This window comes from Alligator mississippiensis, chromosome 3 (genome assembly GCF_030867095.1).
Source record: "Alligator mississippiensis isolate rAllMis1 chromosome 3, rAllMis1, whole genome shotgun sequence".
NCBI classification, from domain to species: domain Eukaryota; kingdom Metazoa; phylum Chordata; order Crocodylia; family Alligatoridae; genus Alligator; species Alligator mississippiensis.
Window position 1 is genome coordinate 120,125,169 of NC_081826.1, and position 25,807 is coordinate 120,150,975.

The window sequence follows — 25,807 nt, forward strand, 5'->3', positions numbered from 1 at the left end:
AGCCGGCCCCTTGCGCAACGCTGCCTCCTTCCCGCCCGGCTCCGAGCTCCCCCCGCGCCTCTCCCGCCCCGGCCTGGGAGGGGGCGGCTCAGCGCTGCTCCCGCCCCCGCCTCGTGCCCATCCCGCCGCCCAAGTGCGAGAGCCAGGAGCGCGGCCACCGCTCAGCGGCTCCCTGCCGTCGCGCTCCCCCCACCCCACCCGCAGCCTCTCCCTGCCCCCCGGTCCCCAGCACGAAACCAGCCCCCTAGTAGCAGCGGCGGCGGCGGAGGGAGAGAGCCCAGCCCCTTTGCAGCTGGCAGGAGGGGCTGCCCGCTCGTAGACACGCAATTACACCATCCATCAGCCGCCCCCAGACAAGCCCCAGCCCCAGCGCTCGTGTGCCAAGCTCCAGAGGTAAAGTGCCGATCTCTCTCCCTCTCCCTCTCTCTCTCTCTCTGGCAGGGCAGTGATGCAGGGAGTTCGCCACAGGCAGAAGGGGGTGGGGTGGGATGGGGCTCTGTGGCTGCCCAAGCACCCGGCAGCCTCCCGGCTACGCTGGCCACCAGCTGTGCTCCAGGGAAGTCCGCATAGGGAGACCCTGCCCACCTCCAGAGACCCTGCCAACAATATGACCCCCTCCGCCCCCCAAGAGAAATCCTTTCGGTTGAACCTCAGGCTCAAAGTGATTGGGTTACACGGAAGGAATCCCGGTCACTAAAAGCAGCCTCCCACCCATATCTGTATCTATATCTATATCTATATAGATCTCTCTCTCTCTCTCTCTCTCTCTCTATATATATATAAATGGTTGGGAGCAGCAGGGGAAAGATGCTGGAGCAGAGCAAGGCCTGGGCCATATCCCTGTCTGTCAACCGGCTGAGCGCCTGGTGGGTATAGGCAGGGGTGGGGGCGGGGGCTGGTCTCAGACAGTGACCTGCGCTTGAGTGGAAGCAGGCTTTTTCCATCAAACTCTGCCTGGATACCACACACAGAGCCCAAGTGTCAGTTTACTGCCCTGAGCCCGGCTCCTTTTCCCTAAGCTCCACAGTAATTAGACAAAGAAAACCTAAATTAACTGAACAGGCGTCGACAGCTTCCTCCAGATCCCCACTGCCACATACATGGGAATGTGTCCGAAAATGGCCTGATTGTACCTGAGAATCAGCTAAGAAAACACCACAAAGCCCCACAATGTTTACTACACATTTTAATAGAAAAACACACTCGCTCTGTCAATAGCCTCGTGTTGATCTTTCGTGGGGCATCGGCTAAAGGGCTTCCCACAGCCCCATCGGAGACGCATTGTTGGAATTGCCTCTGCAGAGAATAGAAATGACCCCGTTTTATTTTTTCCCCAATCAGCGGGTGATTTTTTCTCTCTGTCTCCTGAACTGCTTGACCACTGCTTAAATGGGAGCATCCTTCCCTCATCCCCACCCCACCCGACCCCGAAAAAAAACCCCCAAACAAACCAAAAACACATTTCCACAAACTGCTGTAAGATCACAGACACTGAGTAAAAGGCCATGAGTTTATCTTGAACGATTCCAACCTGCTGATACCTGGTTGTAGCTGGGACGTGGTGGTGTGTGTTAGGGAGGGCTTCACTGCAGGTGACTCTCCGGAGAGCCTGTTACTCTCGGGAGAAGCACATGTCATTCCATTCAAAGCAACTTGGAAAGAAATGTTTCAAATAAATCAAAATACTGCCCCCCTCCTCCCTCCCTCCCTTCGATCCAGCTGTGCTGTGCATTCATCTCTAGTCTATACACAGGCGATAAGGGCTAATAGATTACATCAGATTCCTTCTACCTGAACAGGAATGTGCTTTTCCTGGGCAAACGCTTAGTTTCAACAGCTCCTTGAAGAAGCCAGGCATAGGATCAGAAACGAATTTAAAAGATCTGGGGAACTTTAGCAACAGCAGTGGTGGTCTTCGCTTCTGAGCCTCTCTGGCCTTTTTATTTTCTAGCCACCCAAATCCTGCCTCAGAGACAAGGTACTGAAAGTTTAAAAAAGACTTTGCTTTTTTTTTTTTTTTTTTGGCGGGGGGGGGGGGGTATGGAGGGTAGGGGTTGCATGAATTTGAAGTGCCTGAGAGTCGACATTGGCTGGTTGGTTTATTTTGATTGGTGTATCAGTTTCTCTGCTGATCCCCGCTTCGGAACACAACTGGTTTGCTTTACCATAGTATACGGAAATTAAACTTTTGGCAGATTTGGGTGCTCAGATGTTGTTCTATAATCATCGTTTTTATTCTAGGAAATCTCTTCATTATTGCGGTTTCAGTTTCATGCATAACACTGTGGCCCTCCTGCTTCTCCGGCGAAATGAAAGCCTAGACTAAACCAGTGAAGAAAATGGGAGACAAATAGGAAAGATAAATGTTTACTGCTATCTCCCAGCCCTCCTTTTTCCAACGCAGGCTTCAGTCTCTCCCTCCCTCCTACTCTGCTCTGAGGTCCTGCGGATGAGAAGCCTTTTTTCAATTAAATCCGAGGCTGAAACTTAAAACAAATCCCTCCAGCGTTGTAAAAGGCCGCTTCCTTAGGCCCCGGAGGACTTTCCTTTCACTGCCCGTTTCAGGGTGCCTTTCATGATGTATCTAAGTCCGCATGGGGAAGGGGGGATCTGGATGGACTGGTGCATGGGGAAGGGAGGATCGGTCTGCATGGGGAAGTGGGGATCTGGATGGATCGAGGTCTGCATGGGGAAGGGGGCATCTGGGTGGATTGGTGTCTGCAGTAAGGGCAGGGGCTGCCTTCTGAAGCCAAACCTATGAGCCAGTAGTCAGGGCCTGAAGGGAAAACCCCAGTGAGGAAAGAAAGGGAGTGGAAGGAGTTAGGACCAAGCCCAGACCCTTCTGTCTCTCTTCTGTATCCTGTGGACTGATCCCGCACACTGCTCGGACCTGGGCCATCCGTTTGTTTGGCTTGGCTCTGCGCCGTGCCCGGCTGGCCCGGAGCGTTTCACTGCCCCGAGCCAGCTGATCTTCGGGGATCTGGGGTCTGACTCTCCCGTGGTAGGGGCTTCCTGACATCTGGCCTCTGGGCAGCGCGGCTCAGCCAGGCCGGCCCGGAAGGGCCGTGGGAGAGAAGTCCGTGGTCCTGGCGTGCCAACGTGTGTCCCGGGGGCGGGGAGGGCAGCACACACCAGGACACCTACAGGCCTGCCTCACCCCGCAGGAAGGGCGCCTGGCTTTTAAAGGCCCCGATCCTTATCAGTTTGCTCTGAAGGCCGCTGGGCAGAGCAGACTGGGGTTTAGGAGAAGCATTTCCCCGCCTGAGCCGGATGGATAGAGTGCGCCAGATGCATCTTCTCCCGAGGGCTGTTGGTCCCCGCAGGGAGGGCCAGGACGTCTGTGGCAGGAGGAGCCGCCCCGCGCTGCCCAGCGGTGCCAAGCAGAGGGGCTGCAGCTCGCGGGTGACTTGTGGGGCAGCCTGAAATCAGGCCGCGACGGGAGGAAGAGGGGGGAGGAGGCCACGCAGGACCGCGCTCAGGCCCCGCTCCTACCGATTCCCATGTAGCTCGCCTCTCGGTGGGTGCAGGGGGCCACGGGGCATCCACGGGCATCCATGCCCAGGGCAGTCCCACGAGGGCATCCATGGACATCCATGTCCAGGGCAGTCCCACGCTCCCCCTGCTCCCCGCCCCAGCACGCACCCCTTGAAACGTTTCTCCTGCCCATGCACCAGTCTGTGCAATGTGCTCAGGGGGGATCCCATCCCGCAGCTCCCCGGAAAGCCACCCCGCCAACCCAGCGAGGCTGCCTCCCTCCCGTGAACCCGCTTCGGCCTCTGCCTTTTCCTTGAGAAACGCGAGGCTGAAGTCTCTGCGGTGCCTGCAGCCAGAGCAGTTGGGGAAGGCATGGGCACGCTTTAAACTCTCCCTGCTGCGGGAGTGGGGGCATCTCCAGGGGGCACAGCCTGGGCAGGAGACCCCGGACGGGGTACAGAGACGTGGTTGACTCAGGGAGCTGGCTCCTGGGATGTCCCGGCGCCTTGTGCCTTCGTATTTCCACCCCCGGGGAGGCAGCTGCGTCGCCTCTGCTTCCGCGAGCTGGTAGGAGACTCACAGTCCTGCCTCCAGGCTTCTCCCGATGCCCGCGATCCGCCTGCAACACAGCAGCCTCATGCACACACCCTGCATCGTGCCCTCCCGCCTGCCCACAGCTCTGGATCAAACCCCCCTATATTGTCTTCTTCTGTGCGGGGATCACTTGGGACATTTTGTTTTGTTTTATTTTAACTACTTTCGTCCATTGTTTAGGGAGATCTTGCTTGATGACACTGCAAAGGATTTTTCTCCCCCCCCCCCCTCTCCCTCTCCAACTCTGTGATCTGAACTTCCCGGGGCATCAAAATAAACCCCCTGCTGCGGTCAGGATATAGGTCACCTCTTTAAAGGAAGCACAAGCCTTCCAAAAATATAAAACAGCTTTGACGTAAGGAAAAAAAAAAAAAAGGATTCTTTTGTCTGCGAGCATCCTTTGTCGGGTAAATAAAACGTGACAGGCGCGGAGTCGAGCACAGGCACAACAATGCTGCGTGATGGCAGGGCGGAGAGGAGGCAGCGGGCTGCATGCACTTCTGCTCCGGAGGGGAGGCTCTTCCCGGCCTGGAAGCGGCAGCCTGGGCTGGGAACAGAGCAGCGCGCCCTGAGCTGCGCCACCGAAACCCGTGTGGCCCTGGCAGAGGGGGCACGGGATGCCCAGCCTGGTCCAGCAGGGTGTCCCGCCTGAGAGCAAAGAAAGAACGAAAAAAGATAAAGAAAGAGCTGCTTCTAAAGAGGCAGTGCCTGCTGCTTTTGGCCCTGGCTGAGCTGAGTGCTGGAACAGCTCCGTGCTTTTTCATGCATGCTCCCAGCTGAGCTTCTTTCCCTGCAGGGGCGGCAGCGTGGGGAGGGGCAGGGGCAGGGGCAGGGGCAGAGCTGATCCCAGCCTAAAGGGCATATATCCCCCGCACCCATTCACGGGCAGGCAAGCTCCACTGCTGGGGGCTGCTCTCAGTCTTATGCATAGAGATGGGGAGCCTGACCCCAGCAGTTCTCAGACAGGGGCTGCCCAGGGGATTAGCCCCTGGCTCCGCTTGGCTGTTGTGTGGCGCACCCACGGGCCGGGCGGGGGGGTCCTCACTGCAGCCTGACAATGGAGAGGGGTGGCGCCCCGAGGCCAGATCCCTCCCCGCTCTTGCCCCAGCAGCCGCCGCTGGGTGGCGCCAGGCTCTCGGCAATGCGGCCACAGCTCCCGCCGCCAGCACCTGTCGGGAGCTCCTGGCACAGGGCGCCAGGGCCGGAGGGTGCTGCACTGGCTGGGGCTGCCCGCCTGTCCCACGTCCCTTTTAAACACGTTTGCTTGCAACAGGGTTCCTTGCACCATGGCTTTTGACTTTCCGCGTGGCTTTAGCTTCTGCCTCAGCCAATGCAAGGGACATAGGGGATTGTTCCACTGCCCGAGATCTCGTAGACATCACCTGGCGTCAGCTCCTGCTTGCAGGTCAGAGAGAGCATATGCTCCCTCTGATGTAAAGTTCCCCTTGGGATCCACAGTGGCACCGAGATCTCAAGAGTTGGCACAGAGATTTTTTTTTTCAATTAAGAATAAGTGAGTTATTTTCAAGGTAGCTTTGGAGGAGCCTCATGTTGCAGTCGTTTGCTCCACACATTTTGATATGCTATGTATCAGACAGACAGATATATATCTCTATCTAGACATATATCTATAGATATAGATATCTATCTATATATAGATATCCATCTATAGACAGTATCTATAGATATCTATCTATATCTATCTATATATCTGTGTGTGTGCGTGTGTGTGTGTGTATCCTCTTATATAGGGCAGTATAAAAGTGATGTTGTAGCCTTGATGGTCCAGAAATTATGCAAGAGACAAGGACTTGTTAGGATTCTCTTTTATTGGACTAACTATGTAGTTGGGGTAAAGTTAGATAAGCTTTCGATTGTAAGACGTTCTTCCTCAGGTCTCTGATATGATATCTGTATTGATATCGATATCGATATGTTTATATAAACACGTTATGTATAACAGAATATATGACATACTTATATATTTTTATATACTATAAAACGCTATACTATATATGGAATATTTTATATACTATATATAAAATCAGAGACCTGAGAAAGAATGTGTATATTCCTTGATGTGAAACAATGTAGATCTATCTATCTATCTATCTATCTATCTATCTATCTATCTATCTATCTATCTATCTATATGTGCCTCATCTTTCTTTATCTACATGCCTCATATCTGTCTGTCTAGATATCTATCTCTGTCTATTATCTGCCTCCCCACATATATACAAATATATACCTCATATTTATATATGGCAATTCTACATGTGCCCCGCAAGCAGGGGGAAGATGCCAAGGAGGGCGAGCACTGCTGCAAATCAAAAGCCTGTTTGCTGGCTTAGCGCAGTGCCCAAACCTTTGCAAAGTCCTCTCGTGCCTGGAGCTCTGTGGGTGTAGCTAGCAGCATCCCATATTCCTAATGTGTTGGCATGTTTCTGTGTGTCTGTGTGTGTTTGTGAAGGCTGGGAGCACTAGAAACACACCTGTATATTTCACACATCTCCCTCCAAGCCCGTTTGAAGACGCTTCAGCTTCCGTAGGCTATCAAGAGGAAGGGGTAAGAGTTTTAGCACAATGTTTCTTTCCTGCTTTTCTTTTGCTTTCCCGGCTTGCATTTATGGTGCACGGTTTGAAAAGCGACTCAAACTCAAAGCCAGTGATGGACAGGGAGCTGCAGCACCCTGGAGTGCTTTGAGATCCGTCCAAGGTCGCCTACAAAGGTAGCACTGTTGGGCGTGCACACATGAGCGGCCAGATAAACTCAGAGGTTTCAAACAGGAATCCAGTGTCAAAAGCATCCCGACCTGTTGTAGGCTTTCTGAGTTCTTTGCAGCAGAAGAATTCCTCGTATTGTTTTTCTGTGGTCAAAAAAAAAAAGAGTGAAAGTTAAGAGCTGGCATTTTTCGAGGGATGCCTTGAGTCTAGCGGGGGTGTAGGTTGTAGCAGTGTTGGTCTGAGGACGCTGGCAGGCAAGGCTCTTTGGGTAAACCTGATATCTTTTATTAAACCAACTCAAATTGCCTTGAGTCTAACGAGGGGCTCCTGGAGCGTCAAAAAAGCCGAGAACCACCCTGCTGAATACCCATTTTCCTCCCCTTCAGCGTGGCAGATTTGCTGTTGTTGTTCAGGGAGTGGGAAAGAGCTCCTTCCAAGATCCCCAGTTCATCATAAGGCGTTCTTCAGCCCAGCTCTACTTCATCCATTTGGGTTTTTTTTATTTGGAGATCTTGGGAGGTACGAGTCGATGCCATTTTTCTGCTGTGGCGGTCCCACGCTCTGTGGAAAGGCTCCTGGGTAGTTTTCGTTAGGCTGAAATAGACACGCGTCCTCCGAGAGCTGCTCAGTTGCAAAGTTTTCCCTTGGATCCAACTGGAAGCGGGGAAATAAGAATCGGTTCCCAGGGCCCACTGCTTTGGCTTGTACGTCCTGATCTCTGATCACGTTCAGTCTTGCTTCTTACCACGGCTGGAAGGTCCTCTCTCAGACAGGACCGACCTTTCCTGCTGGGTGGAGGCTGGAGCTGAGCTGATCAGCCAGGAGCTGCGGTGAAATAGAGGAGCGCCGCAGCTCATCTGCTAACACTTATAATGTAACAATCGGCACTGATGGCTCGGCTGAAACATCCCTCCAGATGCCCATCAGAGCTGCTTCCAAGGCGTCGTACTATAAAGACCCACCCTACAGGGCTATTTTAACCGGAGGAGTGGGCATCACACGTACGTGACGCGCTCAGGTTTTATCCGAGGCCAGCTGTATTGCTCGGACTGAAGGGAGATGCATTAGGCGAGTGATAGGGGTGCAGACAGACGTGGCAAATAAAGCCCTTGTCGCGCGTGGCATGCATAAGATCTCCAGGGGCTTCTTGCCCGAAAGGGATCCCTCTGTGCTCTCAATCCCAGGTAGGAGGAAAACACAGGAGTGGGCCAGGCAGAGCACTCATTTGGCTGTGCTCTACTTTCGAGGGCGAGTCACCCACCCAAGCTTTCTTCCAGCTGCAGATGTTGGGAGAGCGGAATAAATCAGGGAGGCGAGCTATGTGCCTTGCCTTTCCCGGGGTGAGAGGGGGAACCCCAGCTCTCTCCACACCGCGGCGGGTGCCTGGTGCTGATCATCCGATGTTTGCAGATCAGACTGCCCGGGCTGTTTCCACCCACCGGGGAGAGGCACCTTTCACCCTGCCGACACACTGGCACATTCACACATTCACAATGTGAAGGGCATCGAAAGGTTTTCCCTATTTATTTGGCAGATCCCAATCACTTCCCTAGATTTCCTTTGGGGGAGGTGGGGGTACTATTGGGACTATTTGGGGGCAGAGGGCTACTATTATGTTTCTCTCCGGAGTAAGCAGCAATGCCATCTGTCCCGGGGCACACGAGATGCTGCTGCTGGCCGCGGACCGAGCGAAAGCGGGTGAAGGCGAAGAAACGCCAGCAGAAAGCGATCAGGGAAGTTTCCATCTCCTCCCTCGGAAAGCCACGTGGGAACCCGGATTTGACATTAACCGCACGGGATCTCTTTGGATGACACAAACGATCACGTTCACACGCCTGCAACGCTTGCAATGCCCCGCAGCACCAATAATGACAACGCTACAAATAACATAGCCGGATCTTTTGGGGGTGGGGGTGGGGGTGGGGAAGGGGGTCTATCAATCGATTTATCTATTTAATTTTACGTCTTTGCATTTATCTTAATTACTCCTTTACGTTTGTTTCTCCTGCTGTAAGCCGCCCTGAGGGTTGGCTGGGAAGGGGGGCAGGGGCAGATACACCGCATAAATAAATGCATATATTAATACTTGCATATATTAATGCACGCAAATAACATTTCTCCCTTGTTTTGGTTAGGAATGAAATATGACTCTTTTCCCCGCACTAAACGCTGACACAAAGCACAGCAAGTTTGAACAGCATTCTACTTTTTACATATTAGGCATGCAATGAACTTTCTTCCTATTTGGATACTTATAGCCTTTGTGGCTCTGCCCAGGTACCCTGTTTTTTTGCGAATCCAGCTGAAGGCTATAATAGCTGCTTTCCTGGGATCCACCCCCGCTGAAATCAATGGCAACGCTTCCATGGAGGGAAGCAGGAGCAGAATCAAAAAGTAGATGCTCTGTGCCTGTGATAGGGGAGCCCTGATGGCCCAGAAATTATTTGACAGGCAAGGATTTCTTAGGCTGATCTCTTTTATTGGACTAACTATGTAGCTGGGGCAAAGCTTTCGAACGTAGGACATCCTTCCTCAGGTCTATAGTCTTACAGTTGAAAGCTTGTGTAACTTTGCCCCAGTTACACTGAGGGTCCAATTAAAGAGATCACCCTAAGAAATCCTTGCCTGTATGATAAGGGCACATCATGCTGCGCACTGGCTGGGTTTTCAGGCTGCAAGACATGTAGTTGTCAGGAGCCTGAGATAGGACACCATCTGCTAAGGGATCCATTGAGCACTAAAGGGATGTGATGGCAAGTGTGGAACAAGAACCTCCAAAGGCATTTTAGCTACTTGGTGGATATGTCGACTAGGGAGGTGATTTGGTGGAATGGAAAAATAGGCACATCAAACAGAAGTATGGATCAGAAGAAATGCAATTGGTTTGGTGCTGCCAAAAGAAAAGGCAGAGTTCCATATTCTGATGTTATTTCCTACTCGACATTGGGCCCAGCCATGCACAGTGTGTTTTCATTTTCTGACTTGATAAATACTTCCTGGGATCAGGCCCCATGTAAATAGTGAATATCCCAAATGGGAAAATATCCCAATAATCATATAGAAAATAACATAACTACATAGTTAGGTATTAAATACATTAGTTCCACAGGTTATTACGTTTCTTACCACATTATTTTCCTTTTGTGCCTCATTTAATGCTTGATCCAAAGCCAGTAGGAGTCCACAGGAGCCTTTTCTTTGATTTCCATAGGAGTTGTACTGTGTCTTGTACGCTGGTGTCACACATCTGGGTCACAGTAAGCTGAGAGCTATGGAGAAGAAATTTGAGCCAATCTGTTTTGAAAATGCTGGTTAGATGTGAGGAAAGTCTTATATACCTGTGTTTATATTATGAGTGTTGGGAATAAGAGTGCATATGCTTGATTTGCTTGGATACTGTATTGTATATATGAAGGCTGGAAGAAGGGATATATGCAGAAGGGATGGACATGGCAAACTAACTTTATACACATTGAATCAGAGAGGTTTGAAACCAATGAGAGTTAGAGGGATCTGAGACTGAGACGGATGGTCATTCACCTCATTTATGCAGAACTGGCCTTTGGACTTCTGAAATGTGCAATGGTGGTAGTAATGTTAGGAACAAGTCCTAGTTTGATGTTTGCATGCATGATCTGTGGTTGGCTGAACATCCCTAAGGAGACTGAACACTTGATGAGCTATCTGCTAACTCTGTCTATATTTAGAGGGGGCAAGGGGGAGGAGAGAAGGAAAAGACTGGAAAGAATGGAATGACTCAGATGTTTATGGGGAGGATTAAAAAAGAATTCTGAGAAGAGGCACTAATGTTAATTCTAAATCTAAAACACAAATCAAAACCTTAAAGCAAATCCTACTGGTGAGAATAAAAAGACAATTTCTCATCCTCGTAGCCTTGATTCTCATTTATACTTGGCTAATGGCTAAACAAGGAATAACTCATCAATGAAGAAACATTAGCGTAAGTCTGGCATACACGAATTGGGCCTATCCTATTGAAATCAAAGGAAACATCACTGATGACCTAGTAAAGTGGCCCTAGGAAGCAAAATCATACCTCAAAGGACCATGGGACCTTACTCCATTTTGCACATTGTTTACATGATGGTATTAATCTGTAGCAATATCTCTTGTCATAGTTTAACAATGCAGAAGCATTGAAAAAAGTGGAAATGCTGCAGTTGATTTTGGTCTGTTGCCATTGGGTGCAGTCCATTTCTGTGGCCATGAGTTGGTTACCTAAGAAACCACAATGGGATGGAGTCTGATTGGCTATGTTGTTAGGTTTTTGGGTTGAGTTTAAAGTAGTTGACAGCTCAGCTTTTCTCTTTCTCTCACAGGCAGGCACATATCCTTGATATTTTTACATTAAAAATACATTTGAATGGAATGCTTGACAAGTAAGCTTGGTTCTAGCAAGGATATAATTTGGATGGTTAGAAGGAAGAATATTTAAAAAAATAATTTAGAGGGAAATGTTGGTATTGGTGAATTGTACGAATGACTCTTCCTCCAAAGAATATACTTACATATTTATGCATTGAAGTAATTTCCAGCTACTGTAGTATAAATAACAAACAACACCTGGCTATAAGGGCTCATTGGAAGGGTGAAAAAATTACTGGCACTGCAGCCATAATGTTGAAGAGCAAAGCGGCACAGGGCCATTGAATGATATGGTGCATAAAGTAATTTATTATATTTTCAGTGTTAATCTTTTAGTGTTTATAGTGTTAATCTTTCAGTGTTTATAATGTTTTCAGTGTTTCAGTGGGTTAATCTTATTTGTGTGGACTGCAATGGCTATTTAACTTGAAAGCATGGTAGGCCTGATCCTGACTCATTAAAGTTAGTAGGAGGAGCTTTGTTCTTGATGTCATTGGCAGAAGGACTGGGTTCTATGTATCTGAGCACATATTGTAGAATCAGTTTAAATTATTTTCTTCAGTGAAAAATGACTGTGTCTGAAATTAACAAGTTTGCAGAAACTATTTGCTTTAGTTTGAGTTTTCTGTTTTTTGAATGAATATCTTTTTAGTTTTTGAAAGTTGAAACCATTTGGGCTTTTTCTTTCCTCTTTCTTTTTTCTAACCTTCCCTTCTCTTTTCCAGTGGATAAATGTGGAATATATGTGCAGGATGTAAAAATATTTTTTTCATTTCTTTTCTTAATTAGAAAAAAACGACTTTCCAGGAAAATGAAACTATGTCATGTTTTGGAAATTTTTCACTGAAAATATTTTTCAGTGAAAGAGACATACACAGTATTTCTGACCAGTTCTGAAGAGCTGTTATCTAAGTAGTCATCTCTCTCCCGCTTCAGGCAATGGCAAAATCATCAGTGGGAGCTGGATCAGATTTCTGTTGCTTGCTTCCATAAACACTAACACTATGACACTGGTGTTCCAGTTAGCCTGCTGCTGTTCCAGAGCTCATGATTTTGAGAAACAGAAAAGTGTACATAATTTTCCACCCACCCACATATATTGTTCTGGCCACATTCTGAGACCCTGGCTTAAAGCCTGATCTTGCAAGTTTTTATGCATGCACTTAATGCCAGCTGAATAAAAATAAAGTAAGGACCTCAAGGTTTGGCCCTGTTTGTGTATATCATTCTAGGCACATGTGCATCAAGAAATGTGGGGAGATGTTTACAACTTATACCATATGATTTTTCAATTTGCATGAAACCTTTTAAAAGAATCTGTTAAAGAGCTGACGTGTACCCATCAGCAGAATGATTACATTTAAACTTTTGAAACTATATTTCAGCAACAATTTCCTTGTCTACAAATTTACAAGGCTGTAAATGGCCCCTGTGTGCATAATGAATCCTGACATCATAGGCCAGGGCACTTATACACAGCAGGTTTGCCAGAGTTTTTATTAGCAAGTATACCTTGAGGCTAAACAACTCCCCCCCAACTTGCTATTATAAATGTTACAATAAAATGTTCCTTTGAGTTTCCCTCATGTTCCATGTTTCTTCTTTCTTCCCGTTCCAAGTTATGCATTCTTTAGAGAATAAGAACTTGATACAGTCAGATTACACAGAAAATGTGTTTTGCTGCAGACATATTGGAAATTAACTATTGTTACAAGGTGGTTTTTACATCTGGGCTTGCAGGACAAATCTACAAGGGTGATAAAGAATAAAAACCAAGCTCTCTTACTTCCATATCACTGCACTGAGGATTTCACTTATTCCTATGTGGCCAATGGTGGATGTTTGTTGCTTCTACTTATCCAAATGATGTGTGTAATGAAGGTGAAATGGAAGCTAAATGGAATGAAACTAAAAAAAAACCTGGTCAGGAAGGATTTCTAAAACAGAGAAATGATGCAAGTATAAACCTGTAATGAACTATTCCTCTTACCTTGTCTGCATATCAGCAATGTTTTAATACTCATTACACAAATCTGTTGCAAATCTAGAAGTGCTTTCCTTATATGTTAACGTGTATTTCCTATGTAGTGCCTAGCAGAAAACCCATGTCCTGAACATAAAAACACTCACAATTTGATATAGTGCTTACTGTTTTATATTGCCCCGTTTGGTTCAAGAAGGCTATTTTCAGCATCCAGAAATACTTTAGTTCAGGAAAACAAGGACATATATTCTAATTCCAGCTCCAGCACTGTATTGCTGGTTGACTCTGGGCAAGTCCTCTATCTAGAGGTGAAAAGTGCTGCACAACACCTAAGTGATAATAGTTATTGTTATTATCATCATCATCATACAAAAAGGCATTTTAGTGTTTGCTTAGGTCCCATTAAACTTAAACACCTCATAGCTCAGCCTCTTTTTAAAAATGTTTTCAAATATGTCTATTTGAAAGTATTAACAGGATCTGACCCATGGTATGTGATCTGTTCTTTCATCCGGCAAGGAAGGACTTTCTTTATATTTACGGTGTGGTTCTCACTGTATACTGAATTAAGTGTACTTACCAATATTAACTGTTTTATCCTGCTTTCTTAAGTCTTTTGGATATTTTTAGTCAGTTAATTATGGATGTAGAATTCATGAGTAGCTACTCAACTCCCTCCCCTACTTCGCTTTCACTTTTATCTCTGTTTTAAAGACCGTTTGATTCATGTCCATACATTCCAGGATTTCCCCTTAGCTGAATTACTGAAGCCACAGCTCTGCGCATCTACAACAAAAAAGCTACCCTACAAACTCCATGTTCACATCGTTTTAACCAAGATGTATATTTTGGAAGCTACATTCTTGTACAATTACATTTCAACTGTTCCTTAGAAACACCAGAGTACCTAGATTCTGAAGGGAAAAGTAGACAATACCCACCTTTGACAGCACCTGGCCCCCCATGCTGCAGCAAAGCCCATGATGAATCTCTTTGTCAAAGCCTTGACAGAATCTGAGCTGAACTAAAAGCTTTCTCTAATCAGAGCTGATTTTCTTTTTCTTTTACAGGCTCATCAAGTGAACACCAAAAGTGACGAGAGAGTTTTGATTGGCCCAGTTCCTATGGCAAAGCAGTATCTTTTTTTGCTTGTTTTTTTCAGCATAATGTAAGTTTCATTGTTATTGAATAGGTTATCTAGAGGTCAGTGGGCTAACAGGTTGTTTGGATTTCCTAAAATGGTGCCTCTCCCTAAATGTGGCTAAAAAGATTGTTTACCGACTGCTCTGTGAACCTGGGCTACGCACTAAAAATTGCACACAATGCTGCTATTTCTGTTTCTTTTTCTTCCCTTCCCCTCCATGTGGATATTACAGGACAATGCAGGACTCATTCACATTCTTAAGGAGACAAGATACAGATGGTTCTAGCCTCTTCTCTTATTCTTGGGAAGATCTGTAGTAAAAAGGTGTAGTTCAAAAAGAGATGTCTTTTAATAAGAATCATTTATAAGTGGCCTTTACAACAAGGCTGAGAGCTTCCTCTTAGACTGATTTCCTATGTGACCTGGGCAAGTCACTGCATCAGTCCAGACCTCATTTTCTTTTGTGTATAATGGAGAACACAGCACTTGCTTGTCTCTGTTATCTATATTTTGTTTAGACTGCAACCTTTTCTGGGGAGAAACTATCTCTACATCATTTAACACTATTATAGCTGATGCTTCTCAGTACTACTGTAATGTTACAAATACAGTGGCCCATTTCTGCTGCCATTGAAATTGATACCACTTTTGTCATTGACTTTAGTGGGACAGGAGTAGTTCTTGTTTGCAGTCATGTTCCTTACGTTTGAATGACTATTAGTTCTATACTCCGGTGAGGTGAGGCTATTCCATGGGAAAGGGTTACTTTTGATCTGACCTGACATACTACAGTACTGAAAAATCCACAGAAGTACTCTGAGATAGTTTTTATGTTTTCTTCTACATATACACAGCACTGCCTGGGCCTGATTCAGCATTTCATTATACCAGTATATACCAGTGTAACTCTGCTGCAATAATTTACTTGGTTTTATGACCATGATCTTCCCCCCTGTTCTCTCAATAAACATGTACATTTAATAATATAGTCCAATTTATTCATCATTATGGAAACTTTCCATTGAGGTCAATGGACCAGTGCTTTGGACTAAGCACTAAGAGCTGAGAGTGAAAGGAATGATCTACTCAATAGAACTATTCTTAACCTTTAAAACAAATTAAAAAAAAGACCTGCTTTGCACTCTTCTAAAACTTGTAATATACTGAATATGTAATCAAAATCAAACCTAACTTTGGCTCCTGTTCCCTTTTAAAAATACAATATAACAGCCTGAATATATAATATTTTTGGTGCGTTTCCTTGCCCGTTTATCATCAAGATAACATTAGAAACTCCACATGTTACAGTCTTGTTTATAGTTTGTTGCTAAAACATTATACATAGGAAAGAATCTGGGAAATAGATGTTTTATGGGGAGTGATACCAACCCTCCTTAATGATACACATCTGGAAAATATTCCGAGGGGGTAAATTTGAGGCACTTTTTGGAATTCAGTCGCTCAGTTTTCAAGACTCTGAAAGTTCCAGGTGTTTTTGAAAGTTGAATATTTGTTTGTGATGTGTAAAAATCCAGAGAACTCTGGCTGGGTGTTTTAACAACTGAGATATTGAGAAACCCACGTTCACACAAGATGACTGGATTCCATTTCCCCTGCGTACACTTGTGACCAAGTATCACAGTGCTTCAAAGTTTGCATAGCAATGCTAGATGGTTACACCATTTCTGCTATGCCTTCTCTGGAAGGGAATATGGGAAACGTTGCAAAAATGGAACGTATATCAGATAACGGTCAGAGTATCATCTTCAGATTGCACAGACTATGGAAAGAAATGTCACGTGTTTGCCACAGTAGCCTGGGTAGCCCACTGACCAAGGGAATCCAACGAGCTGCATTACTGGACAACCATGCTCTATTGTCTGTAGATGGAACACAGTAGCAGAAGGAAGAGTGCACAACATGCTTTTGGTGCAGTGGACTGGCTCTGCATTCCCCTTTCATAGCCCCATAGAAAGACCATAAAAGAGGTGGGTGAAAAGGGGATTTGGCTAGGAACTACAGTGCTCCAAAGTGTGGGTTTAGTCAGCTGGGGAAGTTTGGAACTAGCCATAGCTTAAAATTTATATAATGTTTTTCCCTCCAAATTAAAATTAGTCACTTGATTAGACCAAAAACAATTAATCTATCAAACAAAAAAAATCTTTGTTTTACTCTAGAAGAAAATGTCAGGAGGACGCAAAAAACCCGGCCAGCAAAAGAATGTTGAACAAAATCTGATTCATTTAGTTTTTCAAATTTCCACTTGAAAAAAAAAGTAATTTTAGTGAAAAGTCAAAATTTGTCATAGAAGGGGATGGGGACCAACCATTTGTACACAGGACTAGTATCAGTACTGGGGAACTTCACCTTACTAATATGCACTTCCTACAGTAGCATGTTCCACTAATGCACCTGAAATTTTACATACATCATTTAATCCCAAACTATTTTTGGGGGGAAGATTGAAAAGAAAAAGATTTTTACGGGCTCTGATTTTCCACTACTTGGTCCTTTATCTACTCATTTATACTTGTGCAGAATGAGGGTGTAACAACTACACAAAAGACAAGGGAGGGGAGAATTAGACCCTATGGTACTTAAAAAGTTCTGAGCAGTTGACTTCATATTTACTAGATGTATATTGACTGCACATTTATTTATATTAATATTAAGGCCCTGTAACAGTGCCTGAATAGCATAAAGTTCTTGGAGAACTAATAAGGAACAGCTCTTAGTTCAGTTACAGGTGATGAATTTATCTTTGATTGTCCTTCTTAGAGCAATGTGGTTTATAAACTGAGGACAGTATAGCTTTACTAGTGCTGCCATTAGAGATCATGTTTACTCTGATTGTAATGTGCTCTGTCTTTTTTAAGAGAGCTGTCCCCCCTCCAACTCTTAATGAATTCTTATTACTTGTGACCTGTGGGTCTTCTGATAATATGTAAAACATTTAAAAATCAAAATGAAAAGCAAGAGAACTTATTTATTCATGCTAGAGGTATTTGCATCCTTCATTTTAAATAATATAACATGTTTTCTCTTACCAGTCAATCCATCCCACATCATTTTACAGTCAAATGACATTAGAATGACAAACTTCCTGGGTTTCATATATTTCCACTATACTTTACTGTGCATGGGAAGAGCAGGATAAAGCTGTTCAAGAATACCCAGGTGTATTGCTGTTATCTTCAAAGGTACCTGCAGGCTGCAGTGTTGCCTTGATTATCTGCACACCTACTACAAGTCTTTACTTGATTTTTTTTTAACATACGTGCCATAGCAATTAGTTAATCATAGAAGTTATTGACAGTGAAAAGCAGGAGCAAAGCAAGTGACTTAATTTGGAAATGAAATAAAGAAGCTGTAGCTAGCTTAAACTACGTAAGTCAAGAGAATGAAGGAAATGTGTAATAGTCTATGGGTATGGTTGGGGAGAGTGAACACAATGTTTGTCAATAACATGTTTTGAATGAGAAGATCAGCCTTCTGTTTCAAATAGTCAGAGACCCAATACCCAAAATCTTTGCTTATTATTATCTTGAAAAGTACTTATTTTTCAGACAGCCCAGTACTGCCTGTCTCAACATTTGACGTAAGTGAGAAGAAGAGAAAAGAGACTGAGGGCCAAATTATGTCTTATGGGAGAACAAACTGTGTGATTCAGGACAAAACATTTTCATCATCCTCTAGTAGAGGTATGGGTGAAAAGGAAAGGAGAGATGAGATAGACATTATCTGCCAACTCTGTAGAGGAAGTGGAGAAAAAAACCTTTGTAGAGGTGATAGGAACATAGAGAACTCCTGGGAGCAGTGGGAAACCCACATAACTGCTGAGGTCGGGAAGCTAGGGAAGAAGTGAAAGGCTGTTTTTTGGGCCCTCCTGTCCTATCAAGACAGTATGACTTCATTCTGCCTACACCTGGCTTAACAAAAAAACGGTACAATAGGGGCAAATTGGATGTCAGTGGGACGCTCATTTAGGATATAATGCTGCATTTCCTCACATGCTGGCAGGTGATATCACATCTGTTATCAATCCTCCAACTATATCCCTTCCCTTGTACAGGTGTGTATCCTCCTAATGCACAGAAATTTCCCTAGAATCCAAGAAAGAGATGCACAGGATAATGCTATGCACATTCTTTGCCCACAGCTTCTGAACAACATTGCCTTATTTGTTCTACCGTCTTTACCATCCAGAGGTTTTTCTTTTTTCCCCTGATGGAAAATGATCAGACTGACAGTGAGATTCAGCCACTAGTATTTGTATAACCTTGTGACAGACTCACTCCCTTGAACTATAATCAGTAAGAGCTTGTCATTTGGGAAATAACTTAAAAAAAAAAAGAATCAATTTATAGAATCATATCTTTATCACTTACCTTCATTGAACAGTTAGAAGTGCTGCCAAGAACAGGACTATAAGAGCTGATCAAATGGGCTAGCTTCTGCAATGCTGGGTACCCAAAATCATTTGTATTCATAATTAGCTTTCAAAGTCAGTGGATTGAGCATCCGCTACTCCTAATGTAACCAGTGGGAGCTGTGGATTCTCAGCTGCCTCTAACAATCAGGGTATTACCTGCTTTCCTCTGCAATGTTCACTCAGCTCTTGTCCTTTCTGTTTCTTGAAAGCCTGGTAAGAAATCCCAAATCTTAAAAAGTAAGGGCTTAATCCAAAAGCAACTTAAGTCAAGGCAAAAATGTCTCACAAATAATATCATGGATTGTCACTTGGGGACAATAATGAGCCTTTGGTCTGCCTTTTAATGATGAATGGCTATGGTATGAAAAGCCTTATGAAATATCTGGTGAAGTTAAACATCATATATAAGGATATGAGCTTAAGATCACTTAAGCTGGTTTCTGGGGTTGTGTAACAAATAATTATAGCATCTTGCAGTGCTTTGCTTTATTATTTCAGAGCTTCAGGCTCTTACCCCCAGTGGCTTTACATGCTTATAAAGATTTAAATTATAATATAAATTTGGGTAAGTGTTAAGGGGCTTTCTTTTTTGTTAAGGCTCTTTTTGGTTTAATTTTAGCTTTGGTAACAAAAATCACTTTGGAGGAGGGTGCAATGAATGTCATATTTTTCTGAAAAGGCAATCAGGACTCGTAGTAGAGATAATATCTTTTATTAGACTAACAAGATTTTTGCAAAAAAAATTCTTTAATTTCAAGCTTTTGGGCACAAACATCCTTCATTAGGCATTGGAGAAAAACACCCTCAAATGCCTGATGAAGGGTGTTTGTGTCTGAAATTTTTTTGCAAAAATCTTACTGGTCTAATAAAAGATACTACTATGGTCTACTATGAGTCTTTTCTACTATTGCCTTTTCCTCTAGACCAATACGGCTACAACCTGGATATTTTTCTGAAGGCATTTCCCCCCTTTAATAATTCCTTGCTGATTCACTAATACAAATGTGAAACATAAAAATCTTCCAAATCCTCTTTTTTCTTGTTTCTTCAGGAAGCAAATGATAAATTATTTGGAAAGGCCCCTATTTAAAAAAAAAAAAAAAAGCTGCATAAGCAGTGGAAGACTTTAGCTTGTCTGGGTAATACTCTCACCATATTAAAATATAGAAAACTTCCAAAATGTTAGCCTGATTGCCTGGTAAAATTAAAATGAAAATCTTCCTTTTTTTTTTTTTTTTTTTTACGAATTCCAAGAGCCTATTATCTCTCCACAATGTTGACCAATAGCATACTGGCTTCAAGCAAATCTGTGCTTCGTTTCCTGGCTCACTTTAATGATGACTGTGGTGTCTGCCACTTCAAGGACTGAGTCAAGCAGCCAGCAGGTGCTTGATTATGGTGACTATTTTAGAACCATGGACACCTATATAAACAGAGCAGTTTGCTGCTGGCAGCCAGGTAGGAAGCACTGCCTGACTGAGCTGCTGTATGAGAACATCTACAGGTAGGAGCAGGAGGCTCTTGGTCCTGGGCATGGCCTAAAAGTGTACCCTTGCTGGGAGTGGGTCGGCTGGTGGGGCTCCCAGTGGTGCAGGAGCCTCCAGGAAAATACCAGACCAGTTACCACCCTGGTGGAAGGTGGGTCAAGGTGCCTCAATAACCCCTAGCCCCCACATCACTGTGGGTAGCAATTGAGGCCAGGCGTGGCTATGGCTACATGAGCCCCCATTGGGGAGGGAAGCCCCATAGCCCCAGTGAGGGGGTGGAAGATGTGAAGCCCCAGTAAGGGTAGGCCCCCAGTGAAGGGATAGGGATGTGGAGCCCCAATGAGAGGGAAACCAGAGGGCTGGGAGCCTGGTGTGTGTGAGTTTATATAGAGTTGCCCTGGGAGGGGCCAGGGCAAGCTTGGCCCTGGTTGGGTAATTGCCTGGCCACTTCCTCTGTGGGGGTTGTGGGAGAAGCCCAAAAGATGGTATGTCTGCCACCCAAGGTGTTTACTAGATACAGCCTATGGCCGAAGGGGCCCACTCTGAGAGGGAGCAAGGCAGTATAAGTTGTTGATGCATGAGAGAGACCCTGTGAGAGGGGATGGAGTGTGAAAGGCACTAATAAGAGGAGGGCAGTATGAATGTATGTGTGTCTGAGGCCCAACAGCAAGGGCTCAGCTTGGTCTGGCTGTAGGCTGGGAGCATTGTCACCTGGATGCCATCTGTGAGGCTTGGGCTGCGGTGTAGGGGAGGAACAGAGCCACAGATAGTGGTCCCTGGCATCGGGGCAAGAATGGGCAGCCTCCTGCCGAAGTTAGAATCAATTAAGAAATAACAAGGCATGGCAGGAAAGTGAGGCATGTGGCTGACCCTGAAACAGGTGGGTGGACCAATGGCAGACCAGCCCCAGGAAGGCTCCCTGTTACAATAACGTTAAAACCTGTCAGTAGACCAACACAGATTTCTCCCAAACATAGTGCAGTTGGTTAATAAGGTATGGAGGATGATGCATATAACTCAAAATGGCCCAAATACTGTACAACATGCAGCTGCCTTTTGTGTGGAATTTTTGAAATGGCTCACTGTTAACTTAATTCTGCTTCCATTAAAATCAACAGTAAAATTCTTGTTGGAAACATTAGAAGTAGAGTTCATCCAGTGCTGAGTGTTTTGAAAGCTATCACTCCATATGTCCTGGGGGCAATGCCATGGATCTAACTCTTGTGCATCCACCTCCCTGGTGACCTACTAAAGCCCAGATATATCTGTAACAAAGGGACTGAAACAGGGAGGCAACTAGCTAAAAATAACAGCGCTGGAAGTTTGAAATTATTCAGGATTCATCTGTTTTAACATTTATGTTCTTTATAAACATAAAATGCATGATGTTTCTCATATTCTCAGTCTCATGACAACTTCCAGTAATAATTGATGAGAACAGAGGAAAGCTTTTTGTGTAGGATAGAGGTAAATTTGATTTTAAAATTAAATACCTATAGATACACTATACAATGCTGTGTTGTACAAAGCTGGCTTAGGTACTGGATGTAGTTAGCAAAGTGCTTCAACTGTGCTAATTTATCCTGTCTGGGTAGGATCATAGAATCATATTTTTTTAAGGAAGTTCATCAAGCCATTTAGTCCAGCCCCCAGCGTAAGGCAGATTGTCTCTGACTAAACCATTCCAGGCAAGAGTCTGTCTAATCTGCTCTTAAAAACTCTTTTAAACTCCTCTCTAGACTAAGTAATCCAAGTTCTTTCAGCCTATCCCCATAAATCATGTTTCCCAGGCCTCTAAAGTTTTGTTTTGCTCTCTGTGGGACTCCTTCTAATTTGTGCACATCGTTCTTGAAGCATGGGGCCCAAAACTGGACACTGTATTCCAGGTGAGAATTCCATAGGGAGAATCTACTGTTGTTTTGTGTTCTCCTGGATGGAATAGAAGCCAATATGCAAAATGCAGTTCTGTGAAAATGCAGATATGTGGTGGTGAGGATCAGAGGCCATGGGGCACAAAAGGTATGAGACAGGTGGTAGGGAGAAAGGGGGAATGTTGACCTGGTGACAGAATGTAGTTGATAAAATTTAGAGAGGTTACCTGGGGTTATCGGATGCCAGGCAGGTTATAATGTGCCAAAAATCTAATGTCTATATTTAATCCATGATTTTTTGTATCCAGTAGATTTATGAAGTGAAGTTCTTAGGCTTGTCTATGAAAGGTGTTTTGTAAATTCCCTTTGAGGATTAGAACTGAGAGATTGGAGAGAGGGTGATTATCTTGTGAGAAGCGTGCACCCACAAGTAATTCGGTATTTTTGTCTTTGATAGTTTTTCCATATGCGTTCATTCTGATACACAGTTGTTTGGTTTCTGCTACATATTTTCCATCAGGGCATTTAGTGCACTGGATGAAATGTATTATATTTCTGGAGGGGCAGGTATAAGATGACGATGGGAACCTACCAAAAAAATTGGTTTAGTGCAACCCACCTGAATAAGACATATGGTGGTACCCATTAAGCTCAATCACCCTCAGCACCGACTCTTTTTAAAAATCATGGTTGAGCCACATCATTACATATATCTCAACTTTCTCTTCACTCCCAGAGCTAAGCAGTGCCTTTCTTTCCCATTTCCAATGACTCCTGTTTCTTCACCAGCCTTAAAAGTCTGGCAAACATCACAAAATGGGGCCTCAAGCTGTTCACTCAGAATCCCTCTGTCACCCCCTCTCTCAGCCTGGCACATATGATTAGTTTGGTCTTGCCCTCCATGAAATGAAGCTAGACAAGGTTGCCCTGAGCCTCATCTGTATATACATTTTTGGAGTACCCCTGGACTCATGACAAAAACACCTGGTTCCAGTCATAGTGGGGGCCTAATAAGCACATGGATCCTTTGTGGGGTGTATATGGAGTACATACACATACTAAGCAGTGCTGAGCTGTGAGGTCACCATGGCTTGAAATCTTGTTAACTCTGGTGAGGTGCAGCCCAGTGAACTGTATGGCAAATCATAAGCCTGTTGGCTTTGGACTAATATCATGCATAGTTTGTACTATATAAAAAAGTAGGCATCAAAGTGCTGATTAAAAGTGTGTTTGTGGAGTACCTGTGCTTGCAGCAGTTTCAAAAAAAGGTAACTTGAATCAATTCTGGATGCACTAAGTGGTTGCGTACTATATGCAAATTGCTATAGCCGCATGTTTAATTTCAAGATAATTTTTTTCAAATTTGCTTCTCACTTCCATGTGCTCGGAGAGAACTGGGTCTGACAAGGAAATGAGGAAGGGGTTGCAGGGGAGAGGAGGAAATTGAGGAGGAGCAAAGAGGTACTAGAACCCCCAGATTTATTTTCCCTGCTATAGCAGTGAGAAGGGGATTAATTCAAGGCAAAACTCCAATAATTAGATTCTGTACCTGGAAAATAATGTTTGTTTTTTCCGTATACAAAATCTAATTATCGGAAGGTCATCTTATAATCATGGGCGTCTTCTATTTGAGTAAATATGGTGCATTCCCGTAAATCTTTACTCATACATGTATCCCTTATTCTAATATCATAATCCTTAAAGGTGCAAGATATGTAAGTAAAAAAATACTTGCATGAGTAATACTTTGCAGGATTAGGTCTTGCATTCACAGTTCAAGCAAACAAACAATATAACTTAGATTTCCTTGAAATCATATTATAAAGTTTCTTAGTAAGACGGATCTGCTACTTGAAAGGATCTAGTTCTGATATAATCTAGAGAAATATATGACCAGGCTCTTGGCATATGCAGTGAGACACAAATTAAACTGGACTTCAACGTGTAACTCAAATAATATGACTTAATCAAATTTTTTGAGTAGATAAATAAAAAATTGCCATTTTTGTATTACATTTTTATTGATAATTTGTTACAAAGCTTATTCCTGATGCCATTTACTAAATACAATTATTTTCCTAAAACATATTTTTGTATCTTTCAGGAAGAAAAGAGAAGCTACAGAAGAAATGGATGGATGGATATAAGAACAAGACCACAACCAAAACATTCAGTCATGCTCCAGTTTAATGTAGCCAGAGTTCTCAGGTTTTACACAGACTGATAGAATAACATTCTATTATCACATTTATTGAATCAAGACAAAATAAGTAAAAATCTATTGGATATTATAAATTCTCTCCCTTGGAATACTTTATGACAACAATCTGTAAGAAGCACTTTCAAACAAAACCAGACAGATGTTGTTTAAATATTATCAAATATCTTCCATCATCCTGAAACTACAAATTTCAGTATAAGCACAAGAAGATGCTGCTTAAAGTGGGTGAAGTGAAGAGAATGTTTAAGCTGGACCTTTAAATGTCTTCACCAATGCTCACTGATGCTCAGTCAGATGGAAAAGAATCCATTTAATTGGTGTTGCCTGTGCTCAGTGGAATCCCAGTATTGTTCACAACACCCTGGTCACACTGGTGAGGGACAATTTCCCTCTATAATGAAGGATCAAAATAAGCTTCTGCGGCTGCATAAAGCACCAAATCTTATTTGTCTGACTATAAATTGGACTATTTAGGGGATGTGTCTACATGAGATGCTTTGTTGCACGTTAGACTAATATAATGCTCAGTAAAGCATCATCAATTACTATACATTAAATTAGTGTAATGTGCCATTTCTAGTACCAATATGGTACTAGAAAAATGGTGCATTAACTAATGTGCTTAAGTCCATGTGTAGACTTTGACCCAGAGCAATTTGCTTCCATTAACCCTAAGCCCCAGTCTCCACATGGCTGAGAGACCTGTCCTGGCTCTGAGGACACCTGCTTCCCAGCCATATGGTGGGTCCCAATCTCCATGCGGCTGGGAGGCAGCTGCCCCACAGCCAGGGCAGGTCTTTCAGGCATGTTGAGATTGGGACCTGTCTTGATCTCTACACTGCTCGGAGGCAGCTGCCTCGCAGTCAGGACAGCTCCCCCCACCCCAAAGAGATCTGGAGCAGCCCCTGTGTTTCCTGCCAGACTGGGGCTGGCACCTGGGGGAGTCTGGAGCTCCCCCTGGCTGCTGCAAGGGGGGGGGGGGGGCAGAGCAGGGCAGGAGCAGCCCTGGACTGAATTGTTCCCATTGGGAGCAAATTTGCTCCCAACAGGTACATGTTCAGATGCGTGCAGGGGCGCAGTTTCATGTGCCTGAATTTTCTGCACATGAATTGCACATGGGAGACATAAGATTTCCTGTGCATTACTTGCACACGGAGATGCATCCATGGTGCAGAAAATTAAGTTGTGCCTAAATCTTTGCAGTAACAGGGTTTTAAAAATCATGCACACCTTTACTCTGGTACTGTATTATACACTGAATCAAAGCTTGGTTGTTTATAGCCTGACTCTTCAGACTCCAGGTAACTTCCTGCAGATTGCTCAGAGTTCTCATTCCCCAGTGAAATCAAAAGACCCTTTATACCATTGGTAGAGAGGATACAGAACAACATTTTTACTGTCTAAGGTAGTACGCCTCCCAGAACTCCTGGACTAATTGACCACTTATGTAAGAGCCCCCATTCCCCATCCCACATGGCATAGCCAGA

At 44.4% G+C, this 25,807-nt stretch overlaps 1 long non-coding RNA gene across 1 annotated transcript; it reads left to right on the top strand.

Annotated features, from left to right (window-relative positions):
* Positions 1-132: 132 nt before the first annotated feature.
* LOC132249362 (uncharacterized) lies at positions 133-24,394 on the top strand. The gene is made up of 3 exons (XR_009460829.1): positions 133-393; positions 14,236-14,333; positions 24,204-24,394. It is a non-coding gene; the product is annotated as an uncharacterized LOC132249362 (long non-coding RNA).
* The last annotated feature ends 1,413 nt before the right edge of the window (positions 24,395-25,807 follow it).